At 49.0% G+C, this 14,438-nt stretch overlaps 11 non-coding genes across 11 annotated transcripts; all 11 read left to right on the top strand.

Moving 5' to 3' along the window:
* Positions 1-1,861: 1,861 nt before the first annotated feature.
* On the top strand, positions 1,862-1,934 carry Trnaa-agc (transfer RNA alanine (anticodon AGC)). Its single transcript has one exon. It is a non-coding gene; the product is annotated as a tRNA-Ala (tRNA).
* A 192-nt stretch (positions 1,935-2,126) lies between these two features.
* Trnaa-agc (transfer RNA alanine (anticodon AGC)) lies at positions 2,127-2,200 on the top strand. The gene has a single exon. It is a non-coding gene; the product is annotated as a tRNA-Ala (tRNA).
* A 449-nt stretch (positions 2,201-2,649) lies between these two features.
* Trnaa-agc (transfer RNA alanine (anticodon AGC)) lies at positions 2,650-2,722 on the top strand. The gene has a single exon. It is a non-coding gene; the product is annotated as a tRNA-Ala (tRNA).
* Positions 2,723-3,953: 1,231 nt separating this feature from the next.
* Positions 3,954-4,026, top strand: Trnaa-agc (transfer RNA alanine (anticodon AGC)). The gene has a single exon. It is a non-coding gene; the product is annotated as a tRNA-Ala (tRNA).
* Positions 4,027-9,595: 5,569 nt separating this feature from the next.
* Trnaa-agc (transfer RNA alanine (anticodon AGC)) lies at positions 9,596-9,668 on the top strand. The gene has a single exon. It is a non-coding gene; the product is annotated as a tRNA-Ala (tRNA).
* Positions 9,669-9,858: 190 nt separating this feature from the next.
* Trnaa-agc (transfer RNA alanine (anticodon AGC)) lies at positions 9,859-9,931 on the top strand. The gene has a single exon. It is a non-coding gene; the product is annotated as a tRNA-Ala (tRNA).
* A 189-nt stretch (positions 9,932-10,120) lies between these two features.
* Positions 10,121-10,193, top strand: Trnaa-agc (transfer RNA alanine (anticodon AGC)). The gene has a single exon. It is a non-coding gene; the product is annotated as a tRNA-Ala (tRNA).
* A 190-nt stretch (positions 10,194-10,383) lies between these two features.
* Positions 10,384-10,456, top strand: Trnaa-agc (transfer RNA alanine (anticodon AGC)). The gene has a single exon. It is a non-coding gene; the product is annotated as a tRNA-Ala (tRNA).
* A 188-nt stretch (positions 10,457-10,644) lies between these two features.
* On the top strand, positions 10,645-10,717 carry Trnaa-agc (transfer RNA alanine (anticodon AGC)). Its single transcript has one exon. It is a non-coding gene; the product is annotated as a tRNA-Ala (tRNA).
* A 451-nt stretch (positions 10,718-11,168) lies between these two features.
* Trnaa-agc (transfer RNA alanine (anticodon AGC)) lies at positions 11,169-11,241 on the top strand. Its single transcript has one exon. It is a non-coding gene; the product is annotated as a tRNA-Ala (tRNA).
* Positions 11,242-11,691: 450 nt separating this feature from the next.
* On the top strand, positions 11,692-11,764 carry Trnaa-agc (transfer RNA alanine (anticodon AGC)). The gene has a single exon. It is a non-coding gene; the product is annotated as a tRNA-Ala (tRNA).
* The last annotated feature ends 2,674 nt before the right edge of the window (positions 11,765-14,438 follow it).

The raw sequence follows: 14,438 nt of genomic DNA on the forward strand, positions 1-14,438 counted from the left end.
TCGTGGGGCCGCACCAGACGTGTGGCATTAAAGGCCGAACTATCTTCACTAATATACACGCAGCACGGAGTATCCTCGAATGCTGCGACGCTATTGGAGCACGAGTGGCAATGCTCCAAATCGACCTGGAGAAAGCTTTCGACAGGGTGCCTCATGAAATTCTTCTGTGCATTTTAGAACATGTGAACTTAGGTAAAATAATTAGAGAGGGAGTTGCCATGGCGTACCGAGACTGCTCAACGCGGCTGATCGTTAACAAGGCGGTGGGGGCAGCGCATCCCATGTCAAGCGTTCGGTCCGTCAAGGTTGCCCTCTCTCGCCACTGTTGTTCTGTCTGTACATAGAGTCTTTTTGTTTGAATGTCATAGAGAATGACTGTGTTCGCGGGTTTAAGCTGCATGAGGTTGAAGTCCGGCTGTTGGCTTATGCGGACGATATTGCCATCTTTTGCGCTGATTCAGACAGCATAACACAAGCTGTCAAATAGTGTTAAAAGCTTCTGTGCTGCGAGCGGCAGCGCGGTAAACTGGGGCAAATGCCTGGGCTTTTGGCACGGTGACTGGCCAGAAACCCCAGACAGTTTTGCCAGCATGAGTTTTGTTACGACACCGGTGAAATACTTGGGTGCCCCCCTCGAGTGCTACAAAGACAGCGATTCGCACTGGAGGAGCGAAGTGGATAAACTGCGGGACAGAGTAAATAAGTGGAATGGCTGGAATTGGTCTATGTTTTCTAAAGCCACAATTTGCAACATCTTCTTAATGAGTAAAATTTGGTATACCCTACAAGTCTTACATTGTTCGAGGGTAAACATCCAAAGATTTCACCGTGTGTTCGCAGTGTTCGTGTGGGCTTCGTCTTGGGAAAGATCAAGTCGAACCAATTTATTTCTTCGAGTGCGAAATGGAAGACTGGGCTTGTCGCATTTGTTTTTGAGACAGGTAGTCAGTCGGTTTTATTTCTTTCGGGACGTTAGCAACCCATTCCTGCGCACTGTCTGTCAACTTCGCCTGGGGCAACACTTGCCCTAACATGGTTGTCTCAACCGGCAGCATGCCCGGTGGTGTTTATGGTTTTCTTCGCGAAGTTGTGCTTTCCTGTAGGCTTTTGTCAGCGCGGTTTTCACTTGAGTACTTGAGTGAAGTCAAGCGTAAAAAACTGTACAAGGACCTATGTGATGTGTTTCTACCAGTGCCTTTATATCGGTCCCTTTACAATGTAGGCCATGGGCACACTGTACTAAAGCGCGTCAAGGCGATGCTAATACCGCCAGGTGTTAAGAATTTCTTTTTTAAATTACACACCGGTACGCTGACTGTCAAATCATGGATGGCTGAAAAGGGGTTTTATGTTCCTTGGGGCACGCATTGCATAATATGCAGAAAGGAGGAGACAATTGAGCATGTATTCCTGGACTGTTGGGATGCTGTCTTTCTTTGGGATGTGCTCCAGCGCACAATCAAAAAAGAGTTTTCCCCTTGATGCACATGGGATCCGCTATTTGCCAATACAAAGTGACGACGGTACCCCATTCGACATGATAATGCTTATGGCTCTTCATAGCATCTGGAAATCCAGAATGGCATTCAGTCACGTTGATGTAGATGCACGATCGCCTACACAGTACTTCAAAGAAAGCATAAGGAATTTTGTGGAGGAACAAAAGTTGCAGGAATTTACTCCAGAGTGGTTGGCCACGCGTCGAATTATTATCGACGATTAAACATTTTAACGCATGTGCGGCCACAACATTTGAGCGGTCGTTTTTTAACGATGTTCTTTGATTGTTTTGTGTAAATATCTGTAAATATGTATATTGTTTATGTGGGCCAAAGACAGGCAATAAAGAAAAAAAAAAGGGGGGGGTGTAGCTCAGATGGTAGAGCGCTCGCTTAGCATGCGAGAGGTACTGGGATCGATAGCCAGCACCTCCACTATTATTTTTTCTTTTTGCATTGTCATGTGGCGAGTACTTATTTTATTGAGGTAATCAAACAATGCGCCTAACGAAGGACGCGCGTGCAAGACAAAACCGGTCGTCCAACCCTCGTCGGCTGCCCTCTTTCTCCACCAACACTCTCGCGTAACTACCAATCAGGATGCGAGCATATGCTTCGATTCTTCATCGGGGTGTAGCTCAGATGGTAGAGCGCTCGCTTAGCATGCGAGAGGTACTGGGATCGATACCCAGCACCTCCGAAATGTTCTTTTTTTTTTCTTCTCTGAGGCGAGTAACATTTTGCTTGATTGATGGAATGAAACAATGGGCGTAATAAGGAGCCGCGTCACGACAAAACCGGTCCCCACCCTCGTCGGCTGCCCTCTTTCTCCACCAACACTCTCGCGTAACTACCAATCAGGATGCGAGCATATGCTTCGATTCTTCATCGGGGGTGTAGCTCAGATGGTAGAGCGCTCGCGAGCATGCGAGAGGTACTGGGATCGATACCCAGCACCTCCAAATGTTCTTTTTTTTTTCTTCTCTGAGGCGAGTAACATTTGCTTGATTGATGGAATGAAAACAATGGGCGTAATAAGGAGCCGCGTCACGACAAAACTGGTCCCCACCCTCGTCGGCTGCCCTCTTTCTCCACACAACTCTCGCGTAACTACCGATCAGGATGCGAGCATATGCTTCGATTCTTCATCGGGGGTGTAGCTCAGATGGTAGAGCGCTCGCTTAGCATGCGAGAGGTACTGGGATCGATACCCAGCACCTCCAAATGTTCTTTTTTTTTTCTTCTCTGAGGCGAGTAACATTTTGCTTGATTGATGGAATGAAACAATGGGCGTAATAAGGAGCCGCGTCACGACAAAACTGGTCCCCACCCTCGTCGGCTGCCCTCTTTCCCCACCAACACTCGCGTAACTACCGATCAGATGCGATCATATGCTTCGATTCTTCATCGGGGGTGCCAGATGGTAGAGCGCTCGCTTAGCATGCGAGAGGTACTGGGATCGATACCCAGCACCTCCAAATGTTCTTTTTTTTTTTTTCTCTGAGGCGAGTACATTTTGCTTGATTGATGGAATGAAAATGGGCGTAATAGGAGCCGCGTCACGACAAAACTGGTCCCCCACCCTCGTCGGCTGCCCTCTTTCTCCACCAACACTCTCGCGTAAACTACCGATCAGGATGCGAGCATATGCTTCGATTCTTCATCGGGGTGTAGCCCAGACGGTAGAGCGCTCGCTTAGCATGCGAAAGGTACTGGGATTGATACCCAGCACCTCCAATGTTCTTTTTTTTTTCTTCTCTGAGGCGAGTAACATTTTGCTTGATTGATGGAATGAAAACAATGGGCGTAATAAGGAGCCGCGTCACGACAAAACCGGTCCCCACCCTCGTCGGCTGCCCTCTTTCCTCCACCAACACTCTCGCGTAACTACCGATCAGGATGCGAGCATATGCTTCGATTCTTCATCGGGGGTGTAGCTCAGAGGTAGAGCGCTCGCTTAGCATGCGAGAGGTACTGGGATTGATACCCAAGCACCTCCAAATGTTCTTTTTTTTTTTCTTCTCTGAGGCGAGTAACATTTTGCTTGATTGATGGAATGAAACAATGGGCGTAATAAGGAGCCGCGTCACGACAAAAACTGGTCCCCACCCTCGTCGGCTGCCCTCTTTCTCCACCAACACTCTCGCGTAACTACCGATCAGGATGCGAGCATATGCTTCGATTCTTCATCGGGGGCGTAGCTCAGATGTAGAGCGCTCGCTTAGCATGCGAAAGGTACTGGGATTGATACCCAGCACCTCCAAATGTTCTTTTTTTTTTCTTCTCTGAGGCGAGTAAACATTTTGCTTGATTGATGGAATGAAACAATGGGCGTAATAAGGAGCCGCGTCACGACCAAAACTGGTCCCCACCCTCGTCGGCTGCCCTCTTTCTCCACCAACACTCTCGCGTGACTACCGATCAGGATGCGAGCATATGCTTCGATTCTTCATCGGGGGTGTAGCTCAGATGGTAGAGCGCTCGCTTAGCATGCGAAAGGTCCTGGGATTGATACCCAGCACCTCCAAATGTTCTTTTTTTTTTTTCTTCTCTGAGGCGAGTAACATTTTTGCTTGATTGATGGAATGAAACAATGGGCGTAATAAGGAGCCGCGTCACGACAAAACCGGTCCCCCCCTCGTCGGCTGCCCTCTTTCTCTACCAACACTCTCGCGTAACTACCAATCAGTGCGAGCATATGCTTCGATTCTTCATCGGGGGTAGCCCAGACGGTAGAGCGCTCGCTTAGCATGCGAGAGGTACTGGGATTGATACCCAGCACCTCCAATGTTTCTTTTTTTTTTTTCTTCTCTGAGGCGAGTAACATTTTGCTTTATTGATGGAATGAAACAATGGGCGTAATAAGGAGCCGCGTCACGACAAAACCGGTCCCCACCCCGTCGGCTGCCCTCTTTCTTCTCACCAACACTCTCGCGTAACTACCGATCAGGATGCGAGCATATGCTTCGATTCTTCATCGGGGGTGTAGCTCAGATGGTAGAGCGCTCGCTTAGCATGCGAGAGGTACTGGGATTGATACCCACCTCCAATGTTCTTTTTTTTTTTCTCTCTGAGGGCGAGTAACATTTTGCTTGATTGATGGAATGAAACAATGGGCGTAATAAGGAGCCGCGTCACGACAAAACCGGTCCCCACCCTCGTCGGCTGCCCTCTTTCTCCACCAACACTCTCGCGTAACTACCAATCAGGATGCGAGCATTATGCTTCGATTCTGCAATCGGGGGTGTAGCTCAGATCATTCCACTTCCGGTTTTCGAGCGAAACGGTCGCGGGATGTTTGGCTCCGACGGAGCGGGTTCAGCGCCCGTAGTGGGCCGCGGTAACAGGGTTTTTGTTCCTAGTTCTGAGGATTATCAGGTGATTCTGCCCAATCTGCCTTCCGGACGCATCGTTACGAACACAGTTTTTATGCATGGCGACCCAAGAGCCCGGCCCCTACCGCGTCGAAGATTACCGGGACACTCTGGCCAAGCTTGGTGCGCTCGCCGACGTTTTGGCGTTGGGGGCGTATCAAATGAACCACGTGTGGGCCGTGACAATGACGAGTGCTGACGCTGCTCGGAAATTGCTCTCCGCCGTCGACGTGAAGGTAAAGGATCGCCCATGTTTGCTCATCGACCCAAATAACCGCGAGGTTCGCTTGAAGCTACATTGGTTGTTGCACGGCGTGACCGATGAAGACGTGCGTGTGGCCTTGACTCCCTACGGGAAAGTATTGGAGGTGACGCGGGAGAAGTGGAGAGCGCAAGGCGTCACTGAAAAGGGCTCGACGACACGGTCTGTGGGGTTGAAGTTGCACTCCGACGTCAAGGTCGATGACATTCCGCACCAGCTCAAGATTGCCGGAGAGTTGACTCTTGTTGTTGTTCCGGGCCGTGCTCCGTTGTGCCTACGGTGCAAGAGTACTGGGCACATACGTCGAGACTGCCGAGTACCACGCTGCAATCGTTGTCGCCGCTTCGGCCACGAAGACGCGGATTGCGCAAGGACGTACGCCAGCGTTACCGGACCAGCCAGGCAAACGACGTACTGGAGCACCTCATGGACGAGGCAGACTCAGAGGAAACAGCAGGAGTGAGCTCAAACTCGGCTGTCCAAGATGGGTCTTCAAGCTCACAAGAAGAGGGCCTGCGTGAAGCACCACGGTAAGCCCGAAGCCGGGCTTCCACACGAAGGTGTAGAAGGAAGGAGTGAAAAGGTTGATGCTAGCAGCACCGGCGACACCTTTTCCAGGCGGAACCGCTGAGACCTCCTCCGAGCCAGAACCGATGACTGTGATGGACAGCGACAGTGCCAGCGCGACGGGCAAGCGTCCCCACGACGCAGGGAAAAACGAGAAGGGGCCCAGTGCGGCCGCGACGGACGAGCCACCCGCCAAAACGACTCCCGCGCGGCGAGCTCTCCTTCGGCCACGGCCGAACATTCCAACGGAGCGCAAGACGGCGGAAACGCCGCCTTTGCCACCGTGAGGACTGTACTGGGGCAAGGCGTTCAGGAAGGAAGTGCAGCTGTGAGGTAAGCGCCATGCCCCTGGGTTCTTCACAGCCTTAAAATGATGCATATAGAAAATTCAATCCGTGTGGCCACTCTAAATGTGCGTGGCCTTGCCTCAAGGAGAAAGCAATGTCAACTGTACCGACTAGTAAGCGACCTCGATCTTGACATTCTGGCAGTGCAGGAGACTAAAGTCGATGGCGACGAGGATGCTGGGGGCATGGTGCGCCAATTCTTGTCGCGGTACTCTGCTATAGTTAGCCATGCCGTAGGAACTTCTTCCGGCTGTGTTCTCTTCGTCCGACAGAGTCTGGGTGCTAAAATAGAAGCCGTAACGTCATGTCCGTCTGGTCGGCTCATTGTGTGTGATCTCTTGCTTTCGTCTTTGGAATGGCGTGTAATTTGTTTGTACGCACCGACAGTTGCCGATGAAGACGCGTATTTTTGAACAGCTAAAACAGTATACCCAGTGTAACCGGCTCCTTATTATTATTGGCGACTTCAACTGCGTTCTTTCAGCCAATGACAAAACTAGTGCTCGACAGTACAAGGATGCAAGTACCGTTGTACTAAGCGATATAATAAGTGACCATGGCTTGGAGGATGTGGCCGAATGTCTCGGTGGTGGGAGGACTAAGCAGTACACCCACTTTCAGGCAGCCAGCCACGCCCGACTAGATAGGGCGTACGTGAGCCTTGATTGGTGCCATTTTGCAAGGAATACCGTGTTAGCGCCGTTTCATTTAGTGATCACTGCTTGGTGAGCTTTCTAGTAGCTAGCACGAAAGAAAGGAAAAGGGGCTTCGAGTGGCAACTATGGAAATTAAATTCGAACCTGCTGAGCGATGAAAAGTTTATGGCAGAAGTAATGACGGAAGTTGAAGAAATGAAAGTGGTGGGTAAGAAGACGTTCAGAGAAAAATGGGAGAACTTCAAGCAGGCGGTTAAAATGAAGGCTTTGGAGCGCTCGAGTGCTATAAGCAGAGAAAAAGGAGCAGAAGAAAAGCAGATGCGCAGAAACCTGGAAAAATTGATCAGTGAAGAATGTAGGATGCCCGGCATGTTTATTGACGATATTCGCGCATTGAAACGCAAAATAGAACAGTTCGATATCGAAAGATACCGTGGTGCTATGGTGCGGGCAAGGGCCAGAGACTGATAATGGGAGAAGCACCGTCAAAAAGGGCGTTGGGCTCAGAAAAGTGGCACGCGCGACGTAATCAGATAACAGAAATTGAACACGATGGTAAAGTCAGCGATGCAGCAGACGATATTGAGCGCGCTTTCTTTGAGCACTTCAATGGCTTATTCACCGCCTGCTCAGTCGACGTCGACCGTTTTAAAAAAGAGTTTTTAACGCTGATGCCAAAGCTAGACAACAATACGAAAGAAATATTGGAGGAACCCATTTCAGAAGAGGAAGTAAAAAGTGCTATTGAAAGTACGCATCCAGGGAAGTCCCCTGGCCCTGATGGTCTGACTTCCGCCTTTTATAAATGTTTCAATTTAGCAATATCACCAGTCCTAACCGACGTATACAATGAGGCATTCGAGCTGAAAGTGTTACCCCCGTCCTTTTCTTTTCCCACACTGTTCTTATACCGAAATCGGAAGACCCCGTTGCCCTGCGCAGAGTAACTTCTTACCGCCCAATCTGCCTCACTAATGGAGATTATAAGATATTTATGAAAATCCTAGCTAAGAGGTTGCAAACAGTCATTACGGAGCTCGTGGGGCCGCACCAGACGTGCGGCATTAAAGGCCGAACTATCTTCACTAATATACACGCAGCACGGAGTATCCTCGAATGCTGCGACGCTATTGGAGCACGAGTGGCAATGCTCCAAATCGACCTGGAGAAGGCTTTCGACAGGGTGCCTCATGAAATTCTTCTGTGCATTTTAGAACATGTGAATTTAGGTAAAATAATTAGAGAGGGGGTTGCCATGGCGTACCAAGACTGCTCAACGCGGCTAATCGTTAACAAGGCGGTGGGGGAGCGCATCCCTGTCAAGCGTTCGGTCCGTCAAGGTTGCCCTCTCTCACCACTATTGTTCTGTTGTACATAGAGTCTTTTTGTTTGAATGTCATAGAGAATGACTGTGTTCGCGGGTTTAAGCTGCATGAGGTTGAAGTCCGGCTGTTGGCTTATGCGGACGATATTGCCATTTTTTGCGCTGATTCAGACAGCATAACACAAGCTGTCAAATGTGTTAAAAGCTTCTGTGCTGCGAGCGGCAGCGCGGTAAACTGGGGCAAATGCCTGGGCTTTTGGCACGGTGACTGGCCAGAAACTCCAGACAGTTTTGCCAGCATGAGTTTTGTTACGACACCGGTGAAATACTTGGGTGCCCCCCTCGAGTGCTACAAAGACAGCGATTCGCACTGGAGGAGCGAAGTGGATAAACTGCGGGACAGAGTAAATAAGTGGAATGGCTGGAATTGGTCTATGTTTTCTAAAGCCACAATTTGCAACATCTTCTTAATGAGTAAAATTTGGTATACCCTACAAGTCTTACATTGTTCAAGGGTAAACATCCAAAGATTTCACCGTGTGTTCGCAGTGTTCGTGTGGGCTTCGTCTTGGGAAAGATCAAGTCGAACCAATTTATTTCTTCGAGTGCGAAATGGAGGACTGGGCTTGTCGCATTTGTTTTTAAGACAGGTAGTCAGTCGGTTTTATTTCTTTCGGGACGTTAGCAACCCATTCCTGCGAACTGTCTGTCAACTGCGCCTGGGGCAACACTTGCCTAACATGGTTGTCTCCACCGGCAGCATGCCCGGTGGTGTTTATGGTTTTCTTCGCGAAGTTGTGCTTTCCTGTAGGCTTTTGTCAGCGCGGTTTTCACTTGAGTACTTGAGTGAAGTCAAGCGTAAAAAACTGTACAAGGACCTATGTGATGTGTTTCTACCAGTGCCTTTATATCGGTCCCTTTACAATGTAGGCCATGGGCACACTGTACTAAAGCGCGTCAAGGCGATGCTAATACCGCCAGGTGTTAAGAATTTCTTTTTTAAATTACACACCGGTACGCTGACTGTCAAATCATGGATGGCTGAAAAGGGGTTTTATGTTCCTTGGGGCACGCATTGCATAATATGCAGAAAGGAGGAGACAATTGAGCTTGTATTCCTGGACTGTTGGGATGCTGTCTTTCTTTGGGATGTGCTCCAGCGCACAATCAAAAAAGAGTTTCCCCTTGATGCACATGGGATTCGCTATTTGCCAATACAAAGTGACGACGGTACCCCATTCGACATGATAATGCTTATGGCTCTTCATAGCATCTGGAAATCCAGAATGGCATTCAGTCACGTTGATGTAGATGCACGATCGCCTACCCAGTACTTCAAAGAAAGCATAAGGAATTTTGTGGAGGAACAAAAGTTGCAGGAATTTACTCCAGAGTGGTTGCCACGCGTCGAATTATTATCGACGATGAAAACATTTTAACGCATGTGCGGCCACAACATTTGAGCGGTCGTTTTTTAACAATGTTCTTGATTGTTTTGTGTAAATATCTGTAAATATGTATATTGTTTATGTGGGCCAAAGACAGGCAATAAAGAAAAAAAAAAAAAGGGGTGTAGCTCAGATGGTAGAGCGCTCGCTTAGCATGCGAGAGGTACTGGGATCGATACCCAGCACCTCCAAATGTTCTTTTTTTTTTTCTTCTCTGAGGCGAGTAACATTTTGCTTGATTGATGGAATGAAACAATGGGCGAAATAAGGAGCCGCGTCACGACAAAACCGGTCCCCACCCTCGTCGGCTGCCCTCTTTCTCCACCAACACTCTCGCGTAACTACCAATCAGGATGCGAGCATATGCTTCGATTCTTCATCGGGGGTGTAGCTCAGATGGTAGAGCGCTCGCTTAGCATGCGAGAGGTACTGGGATCGATACCCAGCACCTCCAAATGTTCTTTTTTTTTTCTTCTCTGAGGCGAGTAACATTTTGCTTGATTGATGGAATGAAACAATGGGCGTAATAAGGAGCCGCGTCACGACAAAACCGGTCCCCACCCTCGTCGGCTGCCCTCTTTCTCCACCAACACTCTCGCGTAACTACCAATCAGGATGCGAGCATATGCTTCGATTCTTCATCGGGGGTGTAGCTCAGATGGTAGAGCGCTCGCTTAGCATGCGAGAGGTACTGGGATCGATACCCAGCACCTCCAAATGTTCTTTTTTTTTTCTTCTCTGAGGCGAGTAACATTTTGCTTGATTGATGGAATGAAACAATGGGCGTAATAAGGAGCCGCGTCACGACAAAACTGGTCCCCACCCTCGTCGGCTGCCCTCTTTCTCCACCAACACTCTCGCGTAACTACCGATGCAGGATGCGAGCATATGCTTCGATTCTTCATCGGGGGTGTAGCTCAGATGGTAGAGCGCTCGCTTAGCATGCGAGAGGTACTGGGATCGATACCCAGCACCTCCAAATGTTCTTTTTTTTTCTTCTCTGAGGCGAGTAACATTTTGCTTGATTGATGGAATGAAACAATGGGCGTAATAAGGAGCCGCGTCACGACAAAACTGGTCCCCACCCTCGTCGGCTGCCCTCTTTCTCCACCAACACTCTCGCGTAACTACCGATCAGGATGCGAGCATATGCTTCGATTCTTCATCGGGGGTGTAGCTCAGATGGTAGAGCGCTCGCTTAGCATGCGAGAGGTACTGGGATCGATACCCAGCACCTCCAAATGTTCTTTTTTTTTTCTTCTCTGAGGCGAGTAACATTTTGCTTGATTGATGGAATGAAACAATGGGCGTAATAAGGAGCCGCGTCACGACAAAACTGGTCCCCACCCTCGTCGGCTGCCCTCTTTCTCCACCAACACTCTCGCGTAACTACCGATCAGGATGCGAGCATATGCTTCGATTCTTCATCGGGGGTGTAGCCCAGACGGTAGAGCGCTCGCTTAGCATGCGAAAGGTACTGGGATTGATACCCAGCACCTCCAAATGTTCTTTTTTTTTTCTTCTCTGAGGCGAGTAACATTTTGCTTGATTGATGGAATGAAACAATGGGCGTAATAAGGAGCCGCGTCACGACAAAACCGGTCCCCACCCTCGTCGGCTGCCCTCTTTCTCCACCAACACTCTCGCGTAACTACCGATCAGGATGCGAGCATATGCTTCGATTCTTCATCGGGGGTGTAGCTCAGATGGTAGAGCGCTCGCTTAGCATGCGAGAGGTACTGGGATTGATACCCAGCACCTCCAAATGTTCTTTTTTTTTCTTCTCTGAGGCGAGTAACATTTTGCTTGATTGATGGAATGAAACAATGGGCGTAATAAGGAGCCGCGTCACGACAAAACTGGTCCCCACCCTCGTCGGCTGCCCTCTTTCTCCACCAACACTCTCGCGTAACTACCGATCAGGATGCGAGCATATGCTTCGATTCTTCATCGGGGGCGTAGCTCAGATGGTAGAGCGCTCGCTTAGCATGCGAAAGGTACTGGGATTGATACCCAGCACCTCCAAATGTTCTTTTTTTTTTCTTCTCTGAGGCGAGTAACATTTTGCTTGATTGATGGAATGAAACAATGGGCGTAATAAGGAGCCGCGTCACGACAAAACCGGTCCCCACCCTCGTCGGCTGCCCTCTTTCTCCACCAACACTCTCGCGTAACTACCGATCAGGATGCGAGCATATGCTTCGATTCTTCATCGGGGGTGTAGCTCAGATGGTAGAGCGCTCGCTTAGCATGCGAGAGGTACTGGGATTGATACCCAGCACCTCCAAATGTTCTTTTTTTTTTCTTCTCTGAGGCGTGTAACATTTTGCTTTATTGATGGAATGAAACAATGGGCGTAATAAGGAGCCGCGTCACGACAAAACTGGTCCCCACCCTCGTCGGCTGCCCTCTTTCTCCACCAACACTCTCGCGTGACTACCGATCAGGATGCGAGCATATGCTTCGATTCTTCATCGGGGGTGTAGCTCAGATGGTAGAGCGCTCGCTTAGCATGCGAAAGGTACTGGGATTCAGGGCCGTACCCAGGAATTTTTTTCGGGGGGGGGGTTTGCGTGTAGAACGGCTGCCATTTTTTAAGATTTATACTGGCTTATTTTTGTGAATAAATCAAGTACATCGCTTACTTGTAATAATTCGATGGTACTTTTCAATTATTTGTACCCAAATAAAGAAATTGGTATGTCAACCTCAAATTCTGGTTAAAGCAAGAAATAAGTTTGGACAATAGCACCACCAAAGCCGGGGACACCGCGACCAACGGCTCCTGATGAAGTAACACAATGTAACCACGGTACAAAAACGGTATGTATGTGTTACAAGCTGCCACTCTAGCGTCGCCAGCGCGAAGTCGGCGACGGGAATGGCAGCAGGTTAGGTCGTTCCGTACGTAAGCAGAGACAGTGAAGAGATCAGAGACGTGTGTGGGGAAAAACAAAACTCTAGTGATATTGCAGCACGAGGAATCTAGTACAACACTTAATACCAACTAACAAAATACATATAAAATCAATAAATCAGCTTACAAGAGAGAAGTATTACAAACTACACAAAACTAACCAACAATAAAACTACAGATGAGAAAGTCCGAAGGTATAAACAGGTGAAGGGATACCTGTGATGACCGGCAGCGTTGAGTCCACGACGATCGGATGCAAGAAGTCAGAGAGAGTTCTGGCACAACTGCGATGTCGGCGGTGTTGCAGCGCTGGTGTTTCCGGTAGGCTAGTGCTTGAAGCCGATCTCGGGCAGGTTGAACTTACTCGAGATTCAAGTACCGATGCCTACGTTACAGACGTTAATTTCGCGTCACAACTAGACGAATGGCTAAGTTTAGGTGGCCAGCCGATACGGAGCCACAACCACTTAAGGGATACTTCTTGATCTCCTTCTACACCATGTTGGTCAGCAACTAGACTGCTTAGCAAGGCGAAATCCTGCGCTTAAATCGACCTCCGTGTCCCCTCATTCTCGTCCTGGGGGAAAAGAGACCTCTACATGGGTCCAATCATGCACGTTTCATTGTTAGAAACTCCACCCTAAAAATATATTGACCGCGTCCCTTTTTAATTAGGAGAGGGTCCTCAACTGAGCGAGAGTGACAACCTGTTGGGGTTCTCTCATACGGCTTGTCCACAAGCAGTTTTGCCCGTGGGAATGGTCAGTTTCCTTGGTTTCAGCCGGTGCGTCTTGCAGTCTACAGCTGGTTCGGGGTGCATCGCGGCCTTTGACGACCCTGCCGACGCCGCCGTAGGTACAAAGGATCAAACATCGGCGACTAACGTTTGAAGAAGAACACCCCATTCAGTACTTCCCTGCACTAAAGACCAGTCTTTTCATGAGCTAACGGTTCCACCGGTCAGCGGGGGAGTGCGGCGCCCGTTAATTTGCCGTTACGCCGGGTCGCAAAAATGGCAGTCCGTGACAGTATGTATGCAAGCAAACAAACAAGTCGCCCGACATTCCGATCTTCTTGTTACCGTTCGCACATTCTGCTTGCTGGATAGTTTCCTCGTAATTGCGAAAGAATAGAAGGGTTGAAGCTTGGGCTAGCTGGGTTTAGCTTTTAATCGACTCTTGAAACATAGAGGGAAGTTTAAACGAGGAAGTTTTTCCTTCTCGGCAACTTGCAAAATTCTGTGAGGACTTGTTCTGAGGTCACTTGAAGTTCTCGATGGATGCTGAGCAGTGCTAGTCCGGTCAATCTGTCGTTGTTCATATGATCTCGAAGGTAGCTCTTCAGCCTTCTCAGTGTGGAAAAAGTCCGTTCCGGGGTCGACGTCGACACGGGTAAAGTCGCCAGGATAGAAAGTAGGCTGTGGATGTTCGGAAAAAAGTCGCGGTTGCACATCTCTAAGGCCTGTAAAGCACAAGCTGGGCGATTCTTTTCTTCGATCTGGCAGCATTTGTTCACCCACAGTGTGAACTCTGCTTCGATGCCATTAGCAGAAGGAATGTCGCCAAGGTAAAACTGCACTGCATCATCAATATCAGAAAGGCTAGCCGATGCGCAGAATTTCGGCAGCAGCATGTTAAGGCCAACCACGACCTTCTTATGGGCATCGAACCGGTCTCTTAATTGATTTTCGAAGTCAGCCAGCAAAGGCAAATACACATTCCTCCGGTAGTACTCTTCGGGAGTAGCAGAAGGTACGTTGCTTCTTTGCATCTGCCTTCCAGTGATGCGTGGTAGGGCCATCTCAACATTTGTGATCTTCAGCAAAGAGAGCGACTTCAGAAAAATCTTATTAAATTCCGTTTCCGCACTAGCCCTTTTTGTGGAAAGAACGTCTATAACATTCTTTACGTGATCGCACGCTTGAGCCAAGTCACAGTCAATTTTTTGAAGAAACTTGCAAAGTGGCAGTGTCAAAGAGAAGAGGTCGCTACAGATCTGAAGCGAAACGACAAACTCGGGCTTCGTAATGGCATTGAGCAGTTGA

The sequence above is a fragment of the Rhipicephalus sanguineus genome, chromosome 10 (assembly GCF_013339695.2).
Source record: "Rhipicephalus sanguineus isolate Rsan-2018 chromosome 10, BIME_Rsan_1.4, whole genome shotgun sequence".
NCBI lineage: Eukaryota > Metazoa > Arthropoda > Arachnida > Ixodida > Ixodidae > Rhipicephalus > Rhipicephalus sanguineus.